The following is a 21,116-nucleotide window of genomic DNA, read 5'->3' as shown; positions in this document are numbered from 1 at the left end:
GCAAAGATGTGGATAAAGAAAAGAGTGGAGGAGACAAAGAGGACAGATGGCAGTAGTTTTTGATATTTACCCTTCTTTTCAACACCTAATTATTTTACTGTGTAACTTGCCAAGAGATTCTGAAAACCTACAGTCAGGGGTCAATGTAGATCAATGAGATGGGTACACAAATAATTGCAGATGATAGTTTGGAAAAACATAAAATTTGACTAATTTACTGCATGAATTATAAGACTTAAGAAATATGAAGTGACTAGAAGAATATACATTTTAATCAAACACCTGAAATTGAAAGGTTTATTAAGTTCAAAATGATCTTGATGTCTCTTTTTCCTCCTCTCATGATACCCAATTTCTTCATAAGTCATTTTCTTCATAAGTCATATGTTTTTGACAAATTGGAGTTATGTTAGATGCACAATACTGTTTGTTATGTTATACTGCAGTGGGTTTATGTCACAAGGTTTTGGTAGCGGGGGGTTGCAGGGGTGGCTCTTATGAGAAGAATCCAGAAACTGCGCCATGTAAGAGCTGTTTCAGCCGGCTCCAAAGGGACCTGCCACTGCTCAGAGCTGAGCCAATAAGCAAAGTTTTTTGCACCTCAGTGAGAGTATATTTAAGAAGGGAAAGCAAACAAACAAACAAAACAAAACAAAACAAAAAAACTGGGCAACAGAAGCTGCCAGAGTTAGGAATGAGAACCAGCCCTGTAGACCCCAAGGTCAGTGCAGAAGTTTCCCTGCGGCCTGTGGAGAGGCCCATGTTGGAGCAGGCTGTACCCCTGCAGCCCATGGGTCCCACATGGAGCAGATCTCCATGGTGCAACCCATGAAGGAGCCCCCGGTGGAGCAGGTGGCCTGGAGGAGGCTGTGGCCCCTTCAGGAGCAGGTCCTGGGCCAGAGTCGTAACCCCCAGAGCAGGAGCCATGCATGAGCAGGTAAGCTGGCAGGAACTGCTGCCTATGTGAAGCCCATATTGGAGCAGTTTTTTCCTGAAGGACAGACCCCATGGTACAGAGCCATATTTGGAGCAGTTGTTGAAGAGCTGCTGCCTGTGGGCAGCCCCTGCAGGTTCAGTTCAGGAAGGACAGCATCCCATGGGAGGGACCGCACATGGAACAGGGGCAGAGAGGGAACCATGGAGGAGTGAGCGGTGGAGGCAAAATGTTAGGCACTGAGCACAGCTCCCATTCTCCATTCTCCATTCTCCTGTACTGCTCAGGGGGAGTGTGTGGAATAGGGTAGGTGGCAGAAAGGTGTTTCTTTCTTTTGTTTCTCATTTATCTAGCTTGTTAGTAATAGGCAATAAATTTCTCTAATCTCCCTATGCTGAGTCTGTTTTGACCATGTTGATAATTGTTAAGTGATAACCCTGTCCTCATCTTAACCATTGAGCCCTTTTGATTGTATTTTCTCCCCTTTGAGTATGGGTAGTGAGAGATCAGTTGTGATGGAGCTCAGCTGCCCACTGGAGTAAAACCACCACATACACAAAATAATGAACCAAATGAAGGAACCTGCATAACTGCTAATACATATGAATATGATACAATAGGAAGATTGGAAGAGTAGGAGATGTGGAAATGAGGAAGAAACTTAAAAAGACACGATGGAGAAGAGAGGAGATTATGTGACGCTAATTATGTAACTAAGTGCAAACAAGTAAATGATGACTGATGAAGTAAACCAGGTTAGGTCAATATTCATTCAAGAAGGAATGAAAGAGGTTGTAATTCAGCTCTAGCTTCCTTAACTTTCCCTGTTACTCTTTTATCTGTAAAAAGATATCTATAGTGAGATGACTTTACTACAAGCAACTTTAATTACTTGAAATAATTAGCTATTGACAGGATTGACTTCAAAAAATAGACTAGAGCAGAAATTACACTGAACAAATTATGCTGAAATATCCGGCATATTTCTTGCCATGACAATTTTTTCCTCCAATTAGTCACTAAGAAAATGCAAGTTTTAGAGCATTATGTATAATTCTAGTAAGCAGCAGGGTCACATAGAAGAGACACAGAGAGAAAGGAAAATCTTGTGCTGAAATTGCTGAAATAACATGAGTTGTCTGTGCTTAAATGTGTGAAATACTAAGCACAAAATAAATCTGTAAAGCAGATTTCCAATATAAAGGAAAGACACTGAAAAATAAAGAAAACTAATATACAAAAAAAAAAAGACATTTAAAAGGCTGCTTGAAAATTTAGTGGGAAATTTAGTAGTCATTAGAGATCAGAAAACGTTAGGATAACATAAAAATAGCTAAAACTTGTGTTAGATCTTGCACAGAAATGAACATAAAGGATAAAGTTATTTTTGACTGCAGAAATTTACAAGAAAGCCTAAGTGGAATTTGCAATGAAATAAGAAGGCTAATGTTAACTTTGAAAGGAGATAGAATCACGTGAGCAATTTTTAAGTTAGGCAAGGATGTGGATCCTTTTTACAGAAGGAGGGGATGCCAACCAAAGGGACCTAGACAAGCTTCAGAAGTGGGCCCACATGAACTTAATGAGGTTCACCAAGACTAAGTGCAGGGTGCTGAACCTGGGTTGGGGCAATCCCAGGCATGAGGACAGACTGGGAGAAAAACTCATTAAGAGAAGCTGTGCAGAGAAGGAATTGGGGGTTCTGGTGGACAAAAAGCTTGACATAAGCCACCAGTGTGTGCTTGCAGCCAAGAAGGCCAACTGTATCCTGAGCTGCATTAACAGAGGAGTGGCCAGCAGGTCAAGGGAGGTGATTGTGCCCCTCTGCTCTGCCTTTGTGAGACCCCACTTGGAACAGTGGAATGAATACTGGGGCCCAGAGCACTAGAAGGACATGGGTCTGTTAGATGGGTCACAAGTTGTTTAGAGGGCTGGAGCACCTCCCTATGAAGAAAGGCTGAGAGAGTTGGGGCTGTTAAGCCTGAAAAAGAGAAGGCTCCAGTATGACCTTATTGCAGCCTTTCAATACTTAAAGGGAGCTTACAGAAAATACAGAGAGCATCTTTTTGCTTAGTCAGGTAATGACAGGACAAGGGGGAATGGTTTTAAACTAAAAGAGGGGAAATAACATATATATGTGAATAATCTGAAAGTCCAATTAACTGTCATTATGATGATATTCAGATGGTTACATGCATGCCGATTAAGAAGTGAATGGTAATGTCCATTTCTGAATCCAGGAAGAATTGCTGTAATTAATTGTAAGTCTGACAGAAAATATTCTTAATGATTCTATTAAATTTTTAGAATGACACCATATCTCTTCAGAATAACAGTTATTAGATCCATGTTTAAGTAGAAAAAAAAAAAAAAAAGGCACAAAAATGAAAGCTCTTGCATGTAATAATAAACAGAAAAAAAGTGTTAGAAATTGTCAGCTTATCCACTTATCCACTGGGGATGATATATGAACCAGAAGCATCAGTAAACCATTAATGATGTGATCACGTACAAACAATTGTATCCCCAGTATCTGTTATTGTATCCCAGTATCTGGTAAGGGACTGTCAAATAAATAGAGGTAAGTATAAAAAATCCAGTGGTACAGTGCCATGAACAGTTCTGGTTTACTTTGTTCAGAAGAACAGCATTCACACTGGAAAATGTACATAAGGGGGCTACCAGAATGAACAAAGTGAAAGACCTGTTTTACAAATGGAAATTGAAAGAGGATTTGTTTGTTTCTTTGTTTTTGTTGTTGTTGCTGATAGTGGTGTTTTTTACATTAAGGTAAATACCCTGAGTTTACAAGCATCATGTTGAAAGAAGGCAAATTTTAAGTAAGTGTTGGGAAAAAAATAAATTAGCTTAATCTAGTCCTGATGTAGAAACAAAAGGCTACTACATATTAGAAGCATGAAGCTTGTCTTAGAAACCCTATATCAAGAAACCCAACAGGCTTCAACATCTTGGGAAGTAGGATCTATGACACAATTCCACAAGTGGAATCTATGGCACACCAATATCTGGATTTGGACCTAATAATACTAATGTTTTTTGTTTGTTTGTTTGTTTGTTTTTCCCCATCTCTTTTATTCCTATTTCTTTTTATTTATGGATTCTTTTTTTTTTTTTTTTTAATTTATTTTTTTAATGTTCGTGGTGACTGTAAAGCTATTGTGATAGATTGTGATAGATTCAATATAACAAGCTAGAGTATGGACTAATGTTACAAGCCAGGTGATACCTGGCTTGTAAGCCGCTCTTCCATTTATCATTGGTATCATATGTAGAATCATAGAATCATAGAATATCCTGAGTTGGAAGGGACCCTTAAGGATCATCAAGTCCAACTCTTGACACCGCACAGGTCTACCCAAAAGTTCAGACCATGTGACTAAGCGCACAGTCCAATCTCTTCTTAAATTCAGTCAGGCTCGGTGCAGTGACCACTTCCCTGGGGAGCCTGTTCCAGTGTGCAACCACTCTCTCTGTGAAGAACTTCCTCCTGATGTCAAGCCTAAACTTCCCCTGCCTCAGCTTAACCCCGTTCCCGCGGGTCCTGTCACTGGTGTTAGTTAGATTCATATATATATATATATATATATATGTATCACATAGACATATATAACACGTACACATATACACATATGGAATGTGCATAATATTATCAGGTAGTATTTCAATAAACTTAATGATCTAAAACTGTTTATTTATGATTAGAAGGTGATAGGACAATACGTAACTAACTTTCTTTCTTTCTTTCTTTCTTTCTTTCTTAAGTGGAAAATGTAAGAAACCGTAATGGAAAAACTGGTCATTATGAAAAAGAACTTTGTTTACTGATATGTAATTCAGGCACATTTTAATAAGTGATTTGGAAGACTTAAGAGAGAAGATTAAGGAACTTAGAAATATCCTTCAGAAGTTAAATCGTGTCTTTTACATTTTATTTTATTTTCCATTTTCAAGTTCCTGCTACATAATGAAGTCACATATTTAAATAATCTTACACACAATACATTTCTGCTTCAATTTTTGTATGTGTAATTAGAAATGCGGTTCATTTTTCTGTCTTTTCCTTGTTATTTTACTGAAAAGAAATTGGCTCAAAATTTTATCAGTCTTCTCAGAAAAAAATCTTCGCACAGTTTCCAGCATATGTAGGACTAAATATTGCTGTGCTGACTTCATTTTCTTGGAAGAAAGAGATCCTAGGAAGCCTTGTTACTTTTCATCTATATTGCCATGTTAAGAAACAGTCTGGTCCAGTTACCACCAAAGTGAATGTCAGTTTTGAAGTTGAACTCAAGGACAGTAGAATCTGTTATCCAAGTACAGCACTTTCTTAAGAATTAATACACTGCTAGCTTTTATTATGTTTTTGCAAAAATTAAAATGCATTATTTTTATTACACAACTACCTCAGGAACCATTTAAATAAATACTGAATATCTCAGTAACTAGTATGATCAAATGCACTTTCCTTTTCCTGGGAAACATCTAAAGATGTGTTATGAAGTAGAAACTGCAGTATTCATGTCCTCATAAACTGACAGTGCTACACATGGACCTATTGCATGGGTACTGTTTTTTGTCCCCACCATGAACTTCCCTTTTAAACAAGTAACCCAGATCTTTTTTTTAATTTTATATATATATATATATATACATATATATATATATATTATTATTAATGTTGATTATAAATGCCTACTGTTCATCATCCCTAAGCAATGTGGATCTGAGAAGTAAAATGATGTATTAAAATATGCTAAGAGTCATCAAAACCTAAAGCAATATCTTTGTGGACAATGGAAAAATGATGTTCTGTCTGGTCCATTATTGAAGCTTACCTTCTTAATACCTCATGGCGTATGCAATGATTCATACAGAGAACTATATCATTTTTACAAATGAAAAAAGAAGTAGAAAATATGTGGAAGATCTTTAAGGTTAGGTTTAGAGAGAGTGTTTAAGTCTTTGGCCAGAGATGTGGGGGAAAAAAAAAAAAAAAAAAAAAAAAAAGAAAAAAAAAAGAGAGAAAAGGTGAATAGCATGTCTATAGAAATTATAATAAAATTGTGCAAGCATAACTGGCATCTGGATACAGTTTTGGGGGTGGATGGAGAACCAGCAAAGAAAAACTTAACAGTGTCATTTTTAGGAGTTTTGATCTCCTGAGCAGGAATTTCCAGATGGCCTAACTAAATTAGGCCAATCAAACCCTAGAGAAAGTCCTCATAGTGCTGAAGAAATGCTTTTGAAAATATTATATTTGGATATTAAAGTCTGAAGTTATTTTAGAATGACTGTAGTATAAAATGTTTAATATTAGAAAGGGACAAAATTTTCAAAATGAAGGGTGAAACTTTCACTTGTATCATTCATTAATCCTTAAATGATGCACACTGCATTGTGTTTTTTTCAAGTTTTTATTGATTAGTGTCATCCTTCCCCTATACAAACATCAATAAAAGCTTTTTTAAATATTTAGAAATTGAGTTTCTTCCCTGCAACTATTTACTTAACTCTATGAAAATATTAAGAGTGAAAGAAGCTGTCTTACATGACCTCTGGAAACACCACAGAGGAGTGAAGCAGATTCCTCAAATGCTTTACATAGAAGCAAGTGGTAATAACTAGATTGGGCTGTAAATTTTGCATTTCAGCATCAGTCTGTCAGAAATGGCTGAGTCAACAAAGCAAAACACTTCATAAAAATATGCTGGTTTAAAAAAAAATCTTTTAACAAAATGTAGGCAGGGTTCTGGAATAACCCTGTTCAGTTGTTGGCTAGCTCACCCCAGCCAGAGGGGCATCAGATTCTTCGGAGCATCACAGCCTGATACTTAAAACAGAGACATCAATGAGATAAATTCTGTCACCTGTGGTGTCTCTAGGCACTGAATAATCTATGCAATAAGACTGTTTTAGAGTAATGGACTTCAAAAACTGAGGAGAGATGGAGAGATGCTAGATAAATCCGTTCATCTAGGTAAAAGTCACGTTCCTTTCAGACTCCATGAACACAACTTCAGTCGGGACTTCTTAAATGTAACATTTACAGAATCTTTACAGAATCACATCACACTCCTTCATCCCTCCGCACCCCCGCCACCCCCACCCCCGCCCCCAGCCGAGGTATGAATTGAAAACCAGAACAAAATGTGAATTTGACGTAAATTTTAAAAATATTTATAAACTGCAGATTTCAGTTGTTTCTTTTCATAAATCTAGATTTTACTGTTTCTTTCAATTTTGTCTTTAACATTTTTTTTGTGTGTGTGTTGATTAGATTTGCAGCTTAAGGGATGGATATGACAAAAAATCCTTTCCAGAAAAACATATCAAAAACATGTATTTTCAGAAAAGTACAGGAGATAGCCAATTTACATATGTGCAATTAACACCTGAACTAGACACAGTATTTATTTTAATGTGCCTGATTTTTTTCAGTTGTTATGTGAAATAATGCATGTGAAAATGTGTGCTGCTCTATCTCATGCAAATTTTAGCTTGTGCAGTATTTTCTCATTATTATTTTAGTGATCATCAATATTTCATGACAAAATATAAATGCTTGCATTGGCTAATGAAAGTGTATGTCATGCCCTTCTCCATATAACAGTAAGCATTTATAATGTCTATTATCAATAATTTCTTGTTTCATATTTTACATCTAATACTGAGAACCTAATAAATGATGGCCCTATTTTCTAACACTTAGCCTACCAGGATCATTAAGAATATAAAGTAAAAGGATACTTCATGGTAGCAAACTAGAAATCAGCTCTGGAGTCAATGCTGATCAGTTTATTGTACATAATTGTTTACTACCTAACATTTTTATGTATTTTATTTTATTTTATTTTATTTTATTTTATTTTATTTTATTTTATTTTATTTTATTTTATTTTATTTTATTTTATTTTATTTTATTTTTAAGATACAGAATTCAGGTGCATGGACAGTTTATATTTGTTTTCTTTGGTACACATTACTGAGCTGAAACTGTGAGATACTGTAATTAATAAAAAAAATATAATTTGGAGAGCTTATAATACAATCATAACAAGATTAAGTAAAATAAATCAAAGCCAATTTGTGCTTGGTTGTTTTGGGAATAACATTTCTGTCAAGTTGTTGAACAGTGATCATTAAAACATGGGAATAATCCACCTCCTAATTAAACAACAATAAACAATTGTCAATGGCACATAATTGTTAAAAGTCAACAAAGGAGGCATTAGTGTAAACAAAGATTAGACATAGTTCTTGAAAATGGGAATGGGAATGTTATTTAATGCCTGACAGAGCAGACTAGACATAATAAATATTTGCAATACGGAGGTTTCAAAATACCTTCATCAATATCATTTAAATAGTAGAGAAACTAAGTAGTTCGTTGATAATGCAATGAATATGTTGCATATTTTGTCTCCTGTCTTTACCCCTGGAGATGTTGTTCCCCTCCTTGCCATATAGGTTATTTTTCTGTATTTTTCCTTACCTCCAAATCTTATGACTAGGTATATTTTCAAAAGGCTTTTTAGGTCAAATCATTCTGTTCCACCAACAATATTTCAAAAGCCACACACTTTAATTAGTGGGGAACTGAGATTAATTCACCAGATCTGGGGACTCTGGATGCCCCATCCCTGGAGGTGTTCAAGACCTAGCTGGATGAGGCCCTGGGCAACCTGGGCACCATCACACTTGTTTTTAGTTTGATTCCTTTCAGATCTGTGGATTGTGAAACAGAGGAAGGACTTGTTAAGCACTTTGGATTAAAAGCAGCTCACAAAAGTACACATCATGCGTAAATCAATAGTATCCTAAATACTTATTAACGCCTTATTCATATACCACATACCACTTTTATTATTGTTGTAACTCCACTATTTTATCAAAAATATTTACAAATATACACATGAAAATACTCAGAAGATATATGGTCTACAAGAAGTTAAAAAACATCCAAACATGAGTTTAGGATGTTCTAGTGAATTCTAATTTACAAATGAGTCATGGATTTTTTTATTTTTTTTTATTTTTTTTTGCTTTTGAAGTTTTATTTGCAACCTTCCATATTACTCCAGAAGGAAACACAATATTTTACAATACTGGATAACTTGGCATCCTATAAAATCTGTCCAAAGGAAAGCTAGTATAGTGCAATGTCAGTGGAAGTTTCTTTATAGCTTCATTATTAAAGCTTGGTGTTTTCATTATTATCCCAATATTTTCAAGGAAACCATTACAGAATACATCAATTGAGGTTAACTAATCCTATCTGTGAGTATCCCATGTATCATATGTATCATTCTGCACAAATTAAGGATGGAATATAAATGTTCATTTTCCACAAACTAGCCATTATTACTGTTTTCAAAATGTTTTTAGAGATACACGCACATGAATGTACTCGATCAAGGAAAAAATCTATAAGAAAACTAAAATTATAGTATTAATATTGCAACTGTTCCAGCAGTGATTTCCTCATTACAGATATAACATATTTTAAATAGAAAAGCTTGATTAACCACCAATTTGAAATCTGCCTTCTAGATAGACTGCTGATACATATTAAATTAAGATTAAAGACATTGATGACCTATTTAAAAGCACAGCTTTCTAAATTACTGCAGAAAAAAAAAATATGTTTTCCAACAAATGAAGGAAGCCAATGGTCAAAGATTCAAAGGATTCAACTTATATGTTTGCAGATGAGGATAAGGATGTTCTTCCTGCATATGACAAGAAAACACATTCCTGGTATATATTTGCATAATCCTTAATTTATAAGGTCTTCATTGGGATCTCCTTTGAGCAGTGGCTTTTTACTTGAATTCAGAGAAGCAGTTTTAAAATTGTTTTTCAGCATGTGTAGGGATGTCAGAAGCTGGCCTAATGCTATTTCCAAATTCTGCACTTTCCTTAAAAAAAAAAAGAAATAAATAAAAATTGATGAAGCACTGGAACAGGCTGCCCAGGGAGGTTGTGGAGTTAATTTTAGTATGTGGGGACATGTCTCTGAGTTACCTGAGGAGAAGCGATGAGGCTGAATCTGTTTTCAAACTTTGGAACCGGTAGAGTCAAAAACATACATTTTTTCTCCATTGAATTTTATATTTCTATTTTCTTACATATTATTTTTTTTTTTTTCTGAAAAGAAAATCTAGTAAAGTTTCTTTTTATAGACAAAACTGTAATTTTTTTTTTTTCCTTTCTTAAAGTCAGCTGCTCAAGTCAATAGTAATTTTCCTATTGATTGGCTATTGCAAGCATTATGGTAACTGGAAAAAGATGGAACATATAAAATCAAGTGACCTTTGGTTGCATAAACTGTAGAAGAAATATCTCAAATGTTAATGAAAACTATAGACATATCTAAAAATAGTTCTCTCTCTTGACATTCTGGTCAAGATATTATTGCCATATAATATTAACACTGTGTATATTAAAGAGATTAAAAAATAACTAACACATTGAAAAAAATCAGTCATCCGTGGGGATTAATCATCTAATGGGATGCTCCTTCTGTGCATACACACAATACTTGTGTTATATGGCATTCGATATTTTCATCAATGAAGTGGAAATAAACATAAAATTACCATTGACAAAATATGTCTACCACATAAAGGTCAGACGTGGTGACGACAAAACCATTATCATATGCAACTTGAAATGCTTATTTAGCCTAAGTCATTGAAATTAAACGTGATTTAGTACTTAATTATTTAGTCAAATACAGGATGTTGAGTCCAAGAGTAGGGATATCATGTGAAATGTGGTGGTTTGCAATGTGGAGTGAATCAGTCTATCTGCATGAATAAAAAAAAAAAATCTGAAATTTAGCTTACTGAATATTCACATTAATGACTTTCTGAAGAGTAACATACACACGAATGACATAACATTAAGAATGAAAATTTTAAAATATTATTTTTGTATGGATATTCAAGAAATATTTAAATTAGCAAAGTCCAATTATCACAACCACAATTTGGCAACAATACTAGAGTTGGTACTATTATTTTCACAAGTGTATTGTAATTAAATGGTAGAATATGACCAGGATCTATAACATCTTATAAGAAAGCACATAACAATGGCAGTAGTTCTCTGTTTATTAGAATTAGAAAGCACATAACAATGGCAGTAGTTCTCTGTTTATTAGAATTCATCATACCGGTTCATCAGTATAACATCAGTATAACATCATAACTGGTTCATCCCTATAACATTTGATTCTTTTCTTGGAGACCTTCAATCAAAACATTGAGTTTAGATGAACTCAATTAACCCATAACATCTAACAGAATAAAAATAAGAAGTAGTGAAGTTGCAGAGAGTGCTATTAAAATGGATTAAATATGTTTGGAAACACAGACATTAAATATAATAGATAGAAACTACATTGTCAGCTGCTTTCAAATGTGCTGGAAAGATCACAGAGTTCTTTCTGTAGAGATAGATTTTGTTGCCAAAAAATTTTGCATACAGTGAGAACAATCATGTACAAATGAATGTTTCCAGGCCAGGCAATAAGTTTATGGAAATAAGAAGAAAATAGGTTAGACAATATTACAATATGAGTAAACCTTTTCATTGAGTTCTACCTCAAAGTAGTACCACAATTCATATTTATTTTTTTTTCACAAATAACTGTAAACTTCCACTAATTTTCTCTGTAAAATGCTACTGTGACTTCACATGTGATTTTTTCTTCACTTGTGATGCACTGAGTCAGGCACATTGTTTCTTTAATCCTTTCGGTACATACAAATCTAAATTTTGAAATAAGATGTTGTATTATTGGAATAGCCATAAAGAATGTGTTGCCCTATTGCATTTATAAGTGTATGTAAGAAGATTACATAACAAAATAAGGCCTATATATTACCATAAGAAGGTAGAGACAGATATCATACTGAGATCTGTTCAGAAGAAATATAATAATGACTCTGATGGAGCGAGCAGTCAGTACACTTGTGAACTGGAAGACTTATTACATCCTCAGTCATGAGCAATCCACAAGCATTTCCCAAAATTCAAAAGATTCTGAAAATAAATACATAAATAAATTAAATAATTAATAATAATGTGGAAATTAAATAAAAATAAATGTTATTTCTATTTGTGACTTTGAATTCAGTGAATATATTAGAATGTGTCAGAGGGACCTTGACAGGCTGGAAGGTTAGGCCAAGAAGAACCTCATGAAGTTCAATAAGCAAAAGTGCAGGGTCCTGCACCTGGGGGGGAATAAGCTGGGGGCTGACCTGTTGGGGAGCAGCTCTGCAGAGAGAGACCTGGGAGTCCTGGTGGGCAGCAGGCTGACCATAAGTCAGCAATGTGCCCTCATGGCCAAGAAAGCTAACAGGATCCTGGGTTGCATTTGGAAGAGTGTTGCCAGCAGGTCAAGGGAGGCGATCCTCCCTCTCTACTTTGCCCGGCTCAGGCCTCACCTGGAGTACTGTGTCCAGTTCTGGGCTCCCCAGTATGAGAGGGACATAGAACTACTGGAGCAACTCCAGAAGAGGCCTAAAAAGATGATGAGAGGACTGGAGCAGCTGTTGTACAAGTACAGTCTGAGAGAACCGGGCCTGTTTAGCCTGGAAAAGAGAAGACTGAGGGGAGACCTCATCAATGTGTATAAATATCTAAGGGGAGAGTGTTGAGAGGATGGAGCTGGTCTCTTTTTAATTGTGCCCAGTGACAAGATGAGAGGCAATGGGCATGAACTGAAGCACAGGAGGTTCCAGGTGAATATGAGGGGGCACTTCTTTACTGTGGGGGTGACAGAGCACTGGAAGAGAGGTTGTGGAGTCTCCTTTTCTGGAGATATTCAAAACTCATCTGGGTACCATTCTGCACAACGTGTTCTAGGTGATCCTGCTTGGCATGGGGTTTGGACTAGATGATCTTCAGAGGTCCCTGCCAACTTTGGCCATTCGGTTGTGATTTTGTGATTCTGTAATTAGCAGATTTTCTTTCCCCTGAAAGCTCACCATGATTGCTCTGTGAGCATTTGCTATGCTTGTGGAACAAATGATGCAAATTCAGACATCTGATACAATAATTGAATCTTTCCTCCATTTTGCAAGTAAAGATTTAAGGTTAAGTTAGAAAGGTACAATAGAAGCACTGTAGAATTTTGAGAACTTTAAGAATAGCACCTGCATGGCTGAGTTAAAATCCATTATGTTTAAGAAGAAATCAATTTCTTAAATGGAGACTGGGGAAGGTAAGGGAGGCATCAGCACTACAGAAAAGGATGCAAGTGGTACAGTGCATTTCAAACGAATATGAATCAATATAGTGATGTTATTGCAAAGTACAAATTTCATTTGAGATATGTTAATAGAAGTCTCATGTATCAGACAAGGGAATAATTAGTCCACCCTTCTCAGAAATGAAGAAGTTTCAGAAGGGATGTTTTGAGCACCACACCTCAGAAAAGATATAGACAAGACAGAAAATATGATGAAAGATTTATTTCCTTTAAGGAAAGTCGGAAAGATGTATTTATCTATATTTAATCTAAAACAAAACAAAACAAAAAACACTTCAGGTGACAAAAGAGAGACAGAACTTTAGGTGGCCATGCAGAGAGAATGGTCATAGTATCGATAAAGTATATAAAAAAATTGTGTTTAAAACACGTAAATATCTATCAATTCATTTCTCACTGGAGGTGGCAAGAAGCAATTGCCCTATTGTTGCAGAGATTATTTAGGTAAGAAACTATGACACCAACATACAATTCTGTGTGGAATCATGATCTTTGCAATTTTTCAAAAACAGGTTGGACAAATATCTTCATGTAGCACTATAAAAATAACACATTTTGTACCAGCTCAGACTGATGTATAACATCAATGCCTTCCAACCTTTTTAAAGGCTTCCCAGCCTCCACCTCTTTCCTGCCTCCCAGCTTTTTGGAACCAAAACAAAACACAATAGCATGTCAGTTGTTGCATTGTTCCAGAGTTTTTTGTTTTTTCTTTTTTTTTAAACTCAGGAATAAAGGCAAACTAAACTCTGCATATTTATCATCTGTATTTCCCCCTACTTTTGTTTACTTGCTCCTAGGCATAGGAATCTATATTTGATGAGCTAGTTTTTTTCTTTTCTTATTGTTTTTGTTTCATTTGCAGGGTATTTTCTGATGTCTGCAAACCCCAGGCTTACAGACATTAGATAAGGTGCCCCCACAGCCTTCCTAGTTTTCTTTCAATGGTTCATGGTCAATATATAGCAGCAAAAATGACAATAGTGGTGCAGAAGCCTTTTGGTCCTGCCAGTAGTCATTTAATATTTTCAGTTCTTGTTCATGCATGGTAGAACAAAATGAAATTGAGAAGAGAGAACAGTGGAAAACAAGCCTTGCACACCGTTAAATATTACATGTGAAAGCTAATGGCAAAGACTGAATTTCTTATCGCTGCCCCTTCCCTTTAATCCTCTTCTTCCCCCTTATCTCACTAAGTTACTGTCTCTATTGCTTACAAAGCCCTATGGCTGCTTTGAGGCAGGCACTTTTTATTCTTCACTTTATTGTAGCATAACTGCTGTAATCAAGATTTTAGAGTCACAAAACCTGAACAGGGGAGTTCTAAACCTTAAGCACCAGATGTGAAAGGCCAGCAGTGCAACAATCCATATAACCTTTCAAAACAGGCAGAGAAAGTTAATGAGTTACTCCACAAACACTCTTCAAAATGTTTTGCTCCAGTCTCTTAACTATCAAAACCTCATGTTACTCATTTTCCCATGTCTGAACATTTTTAGTGGAGTACATTTGCTTTTGAAAGATTTCAGCCTGTAGCATTCTGTGTTCTCTTATAAAAATTATATTTTTTTCTTTCCGTTTTTTTTTTTTTTTTTTTTTTTTTTTTTTTTTTTTTAATTTGGCACTTTGTAGTTTATTACATTCCATGCTTGCTTGTACATGCACCTTGGCATTACACTGCTTTAACATGAAGACTGGGAAATCAAGATACAACAGGTTTCCAAGGACTGGCAAGCATGCGTTTGCATGGAGTATCTCAAGAGATATCTGGCATTTACTATATAAGGAGAAATTTGCTAAAAACAACATTAAGGAAAGAATCTGAAGCAATACTTTTATTAGCTTCCAAAACAGATGTTCATATATATATATATATAGAAAGTGGAACAGCAGACAAACACGTTGATTTGCTTGGTACTACTCTTTTGAACCTGGCATGTATTAAAAGTAAAAATGTCACCTAAAAAGAGATCCTTCTGCCCTAGTTTAGGCATCTAACATGGTAACTAAGTTACAAAGTGACTAAGGCAGTTATTATACTCTCTTTTAATAGTCAGTGCAGAGAAATACCATCTCCAGACAGCGATTCATCTCTTTCTGAGACAGGTGTCTGGGACAGATCAGATAAACTGCACTCTAGAGATGCCTGTGTCTCTTTACTGACTTTAGGGGAATAAGAATATGTTAGACTTGGATATCCAACTTCTAGACCTCTGAAACTGTGTGTGATGAATTCTGTTCTGATATGGTCAAAGCACTGACACAAAATCATTGACCTAAGGGGAAAAAATACAACAACGACAACAACAAAATCCAGTTAAATACTCTACATTTTATACCCCAAAATTGGAGTGAATGAAAATTCAAAAATATTTAAATGACTTTTATCTGTTATCTGAATTAGTTTTGCTTGATGATAAAATCACCTTCTCTTATACTAATTTGTAAGATCTCTTTTATAAGAAGACAAAAATTTACAACATAGGTGATGTTTCCATATGAAAATATAAAAGTCTGGAAATGAAGAAGAAGTATTACAGCAGCCTTTAATGTTTATAATAATTGTTATTAGATATAATTAAGATATCTAATTAAAACATGATTTAATGTACTGTATTTTATTAGTTTCAAAGTCATCCAAGAGACATAGGAAGGAAGTCATGAATTTTGATTGGTTCTAGGTGCATAAGTACTTCAGCTTGTCTTGAAAATCTGTGCTTTAAGTGATGTAGTATACATAGTCATATGATCATACATCTTCAAACCTAGCTCATGAAGAACAGTCTTGTGTCATAGTGTTGACTTCAAGGCTGCCATTCACATAAGAAGTCATAGGATCAAGATCAAATGATTTTGCTCTTAGGAAGTGTTCTCTGCTGAGATAATATTTTTTTCCAGAAATTTGTATATTTGGCTTTTCTTGTAAGGAGTAAATGAGACTGTTGACAAAGGCTTTGCAATTCTTTTGCCTTTGAGAACATAAAGAATGCAAATTAAATTACTTATGGTAAAATGAAATGTATATAGGAAGGGTGGGAGAACCAGGGAAGAAGGGTGTGAGAACCCACCACTTGCGTGATAGAGGACCACACAGGTAACTTGCCAGGAGCTTTGGGTAACTGTATGGTGGTTTTACAACTTTATAGAAGTTGTAAAAACTACACCTAAAAACTACTTTAAAATTATAGAAAAAAAAAAGTTTCTAACCATAGATGCCCAAAACCAGAAGATATATTTTCAGAGCTGAGTGAGAAAGGTTATCAGTAGGATAAAATATCAAAACATCTTTAAACATCTGTTACTTTTTACATCTTTTTACCTCTGAGCTGCTAATGTATACTGTAGAGCCACACTCTGAATCTGGTAAAAAAAAAAAAAAAAAAAAAAAAAAAGGTCATACTTGGACACGTAAAGAAAAGCAGGTTGAATCTTAGGAAGAACTTCTTTACTGAAAAGGTTGTTAGACATTGGAACAGGCTGCCCAGGGAAGTGGTGGAGTCACCGTCCCTGGAAGTCTTTAAAAGACGTTTAGAACCTTAGGGATATGGTTTAGTGGGGACTGTTAGGGTTAGGTCAGAGGTTGGACTCAATGATCTTGAGGTCTCTTCCAACCTAGAAATTCTGTGATCCTGTGATTCTGTAAGCAGCATGCTGTTTTTCAAAAGTGTGAATGCCTACACTGTGCAACAGAAATCCCTTCCAATAGTTTTGGACTATATTGGGTATCCAATAGTTTTGGACTATATTTATCCATTAAATGGTTTATTTATCAATAATAAATAATTAGTTAAGATTGCTATAACTGAAATGCTTAGAACAATGCATCAATTTTGATCAAAGTTTTTCTAAGGAAAAACAAACTAATTTCTTTTCCAGAGGAAGATAAGATGTTGGAATTTTGATTAACAATTCTGGAATTTCAATAGGGTGTCATTTTATTATTTTAATTTTTGCATTTTCATCTAATACAATAATATTCTTTCTCAATATTTCAGAACAATGGTAAATATAAGTAAAATAATAGGAACATCAGACTAAAGATCTAAAATAAAAAAGAATTTTCTTTTAAGCAAAACAAAAACAAAAACAAAAACAGAAAATGTAATATCTTCAAATTTTAATTATATATTGAAAATTTTAAAGAATTATGATTTCAAGTGAAAACAAATTTTGGGCGTGCTGAAAATTCCTTTGAATCTGAATAGTCAGAAATTTGGGTAAATGTGCATTAAAGATATCTCATGGTGTATTGGAAATGTAATAATTTATTTATTAAGAGTTGGTGTTTAGAGGAGATGACAAAGAAGGCAGTCAAGGTATGCACTGGAACTTCTTTACCGAAAGGGTTGTTAGACATTGGAACAGACTGCCCAGGGAAGTGGTGGAGTCACCATCCCTGGAAGTCTTTAAAAGATGTTTAGATGTAGAGCTTAGGGATATGTTTTAGTGGGGACTGTTAGTGTTAGGTCAGAGGTTGGACTCGATGATCTTGAGGTCTCTTCCAACCTAGAAATTCTGTGATTCTGTGATTCTGTAAAGTGGTTCCTCTGTTTTACCTCTAAACACCAATGCAATAATTTAAGTTGGCAAGAGGGAGAGGTTTTGGGGACCATTGTCACTCGTCAGCTGAAAACTCAGATGTATTTGTGAATTTAGTTCTGCCCAGAAGGCATCATAGAATCAAAGAATGGCTAAGGTTGGCAGGGGCCTCTGGGTCCATCTGTTCCAACCCACTACACAAGAAAGGATGCCCAGAGCAAGGTCTATTTCTGGGAGGCATTTGAAGATATCCAAGGAGGAGACTCCACCCACTCTCTGTGCCAGGGGTCAGTCATCCTCATGCTAAGAAGTGTTTCCTCATATTCAGACAGAACTTTCTGTGCTGCAGTCTGTGCCCGTTGCCTATTGTCTTATCAGTGGGCACCACTGAAAAGAGCCTGGTTCTGGCCTCTTTGAACCCTCTCCTCAGGTGTTTTGCACACTTCTCATATTCTTTACACTCTTCACCATGAGGACAAAGTCATTTACACCTGTTTAGATGATATTTTTGATAAGAATATCTTAAGAAGATTGGCAAATCCCCATTAAGTGAATGGTATGTTGATTGGTATTAGTTTGTATTGGCTCCGCATTTTTTGTTTTCCTTTAGGAAACAAGTCTTCAAATGCTTTTAATATTTCACAGCAGCTTAACCATTTCTCTAAACCTTTCCTTGCCTTGCCTTGCCTTGCCTAGCCTCACCTAGCCTCGCCTCCCCTTCCCAATCTCCTCCCCTCCCCAATCCCTCCCCTCCCCTCCCCTCCCCTTCCTCTTTCCTTTTCATTTTTTTTTCATTTCCTTTTCTATTTCCTTTTTCTCTTTTCCTTTTTTTCTGTTTCTTCTTCTTTTTTTTTTTCTTTTTTTTCCCTTTTTTTCTTTTTCATAGGAATGTGTATGAAATATGGGAGAAGAATGTAATCACAGAATCAACAGAAAGAGGCAGTTTTACAGCTCCTTATTTTCTCTGTATTTACTCTTCACTGTCTGGTTTAGTTGAACTAGTTGAACCACTCTTTCCAATGCCTTCATCTTCTTCCTGGCTACTTGCTTCTAGTTTTTCACATTTCCTTACAGACCTATTCAACACACAGTATAGTTCTTGTGTATGTTTAGAGAATGACAAACAAAAAGACTTTTTTCTTGCTACTGGGCTCTCCAGTGGTCCCAGAAAAAAAATAAAAATAGGGTCTAATTAAGAGCAAGATAGAGAAGACCTGGATAAGGGACATCTCCTGTTCATATAGAGAATGGAGAGGAGTTGCACAAACATCAGAAAGGGAGACAGAAATGCTTTGGACAGAAGATGACAAAAAAGGAAGCGAAGGTATACACTGGAAGGTAAAGTGGTTCCTCTGTTTTACCTCTAAACACTAATTCAGCTATACTAAAATGCTGCCTTTATTTGGAAGGGTAACCCTGAGCCTGTTCCACTTTCAGTCTTTCTACTACATTGCCAGTGAACACCTGCCACATAGAGGGGTGCAATCCACATCTTCCACAGTGGATCAAAACATTTCAGCAACTAGTCTTGAAGTGATATTTTTCAGTCAGAATTCTTCTGGAAAATTCACTTGTTTATACCGTGCATTAGCACTTTTCAGTTATCATGTTCACCATTTCCAATTAGGTTAACCATTCCCCCAGGAATTAATCAAAAAATTCTGTGCAGGATATCTAATATTGACCTTCTACAAAAATGCTTTCTTGCTCAGGTTGCATTTGAGACCCTGAACACTGTGAAAAGCCTATTAATTTTAGTGGAAAGACTCATCATAATTTTCAAGGTGCTAGAAAATCAGACATTTATATGGAATTTAGCCTAGTGTACACTATGTAGAATATTTTGGCAACAGGATAAAATAAAAGAGTATTATCTCAAATAGGAAGTCCGTTACAAGTATATCATAAATATCATAAATATCATAGCTTGTCTGCTAATTAAATCAAGTCTGCTTTGGAGGCATTTGTTAGAGCCCACAAACCTTACTAAATCTCTCTTAATGGTTAATGAGGTAAACAAATGAGAAATGTAACTGACGAAGAAAGGTGAGATTGGTGGATTTAGCTGTGGATTTTAGGACTTGATTGTATTAGGCCAGAAAGCATTGTCTATTGTTTCTTCATTTTTCATTTCCCCATACTTGAAGGGATGTGTTTTTCATTATTGATCTTTGTTTCCTCTTTGTGTGTGTGTGTGTGTGTGTGTATGTGTGTCTGTTTCTTTTTATGATTTCAGTTCTTTTCACTGAGTATTTATGCCTCTTTCTTCAGTGATAATAAAGAGCTTCCAGTTTATAAGATGTTGTTTTTCTGTAGGAATTTTCTGAGCTGCTTGCTTTTCTTCTGTAGGGTGGTCATACTGCTGAGGATCAGAAGGGTAGCGCATAAATAAGTATGCAAATGTTAGCCTTTCTAGCAACTTAAGCATGGGTAAGCAAAGCTGCAAAGATTCTCATATTCACTATGCACAAATAATACCTCCAGAGGCATTTATGTTGTACTTTTAGAGCAGTTAAGCGTCAATAATTTAAGTTAAATTTTCTGCCATCAAGACTGGAGATTCAGGAGAACATGTAGCTCTCCATATGATCTCTGTGTGGAGACTGCATAATACAGGGTCTATGAATATAGACTGATGTATTCAGGTGGATGGAAGAAAGATCCATGAGACATATCTGAGAGGAAAAAAATTCTCTAAAAGCTCCCCAGAATACCAGAAAAATATTTGCATAATGATCATGAGAAGTGATTAGAGGTATAGGATCTATGATCGCCATTCCATAATTTCTCAAGGCACAAATGAGCTCTTACAATTCCTCTCATGTAAGGAAAGCTTACATAGTTACATTTCTTTACATTTCTTTAGCTACATAGCTAAAGAAATTGGATAAGCTTTATTTATGTTATAATTTATAGCACTTACAGCCAGGTATCTGTTTTTCATAGTTTGGTGTGTCTCTTGTTCTCTAATAGTCATTTGATATATTTACTCAGTTGTAGTTAGTAATGGGTACTTCCCATAATCAGATGTCATATTTTTCCTGTAGGGCATGGAAGGATTCTGTCTTATTTATAGTATTATATATAAATGAAAAGATTTATGTATATATGGAGAGAAAGATACAAGTTTGATTATAAGTTGTGCTGTTGGTTGCTCTGCTTAAGTAATGTGTCCATGTGTGCTAAATAAGATTTCTTTAGCAGATCAAATTTGTAAGTATTCTTTGTCTTTTCTACTTTTAAATAGGACTAAGTCCAGGTAGCTTTATCTTAGATTAAAAAGTATCAGAAAGGTCTTTCATCTGTTTACCTAACTGTGATGTTTACTCTTAGAGGCGC

This window comes from Anas platyrhynchos, chromosome 2 (assembly GCF_047663525.1).
Source record: "Anas platyrhynchos isolate ZD024472 breed Pekin duck chromosome 2, IASCAAS_PekinDuck_T2T, whole genome shotgun sequence".
Taxonomy (NCBI): Eukaryota; Metazoa; Chordata; class Aves; order Anseriformes; family Anatidae; genus Anas; species Anas platyrhynchos.
This window is presented reverse-complemented; position numbering follows the sequence as displayed.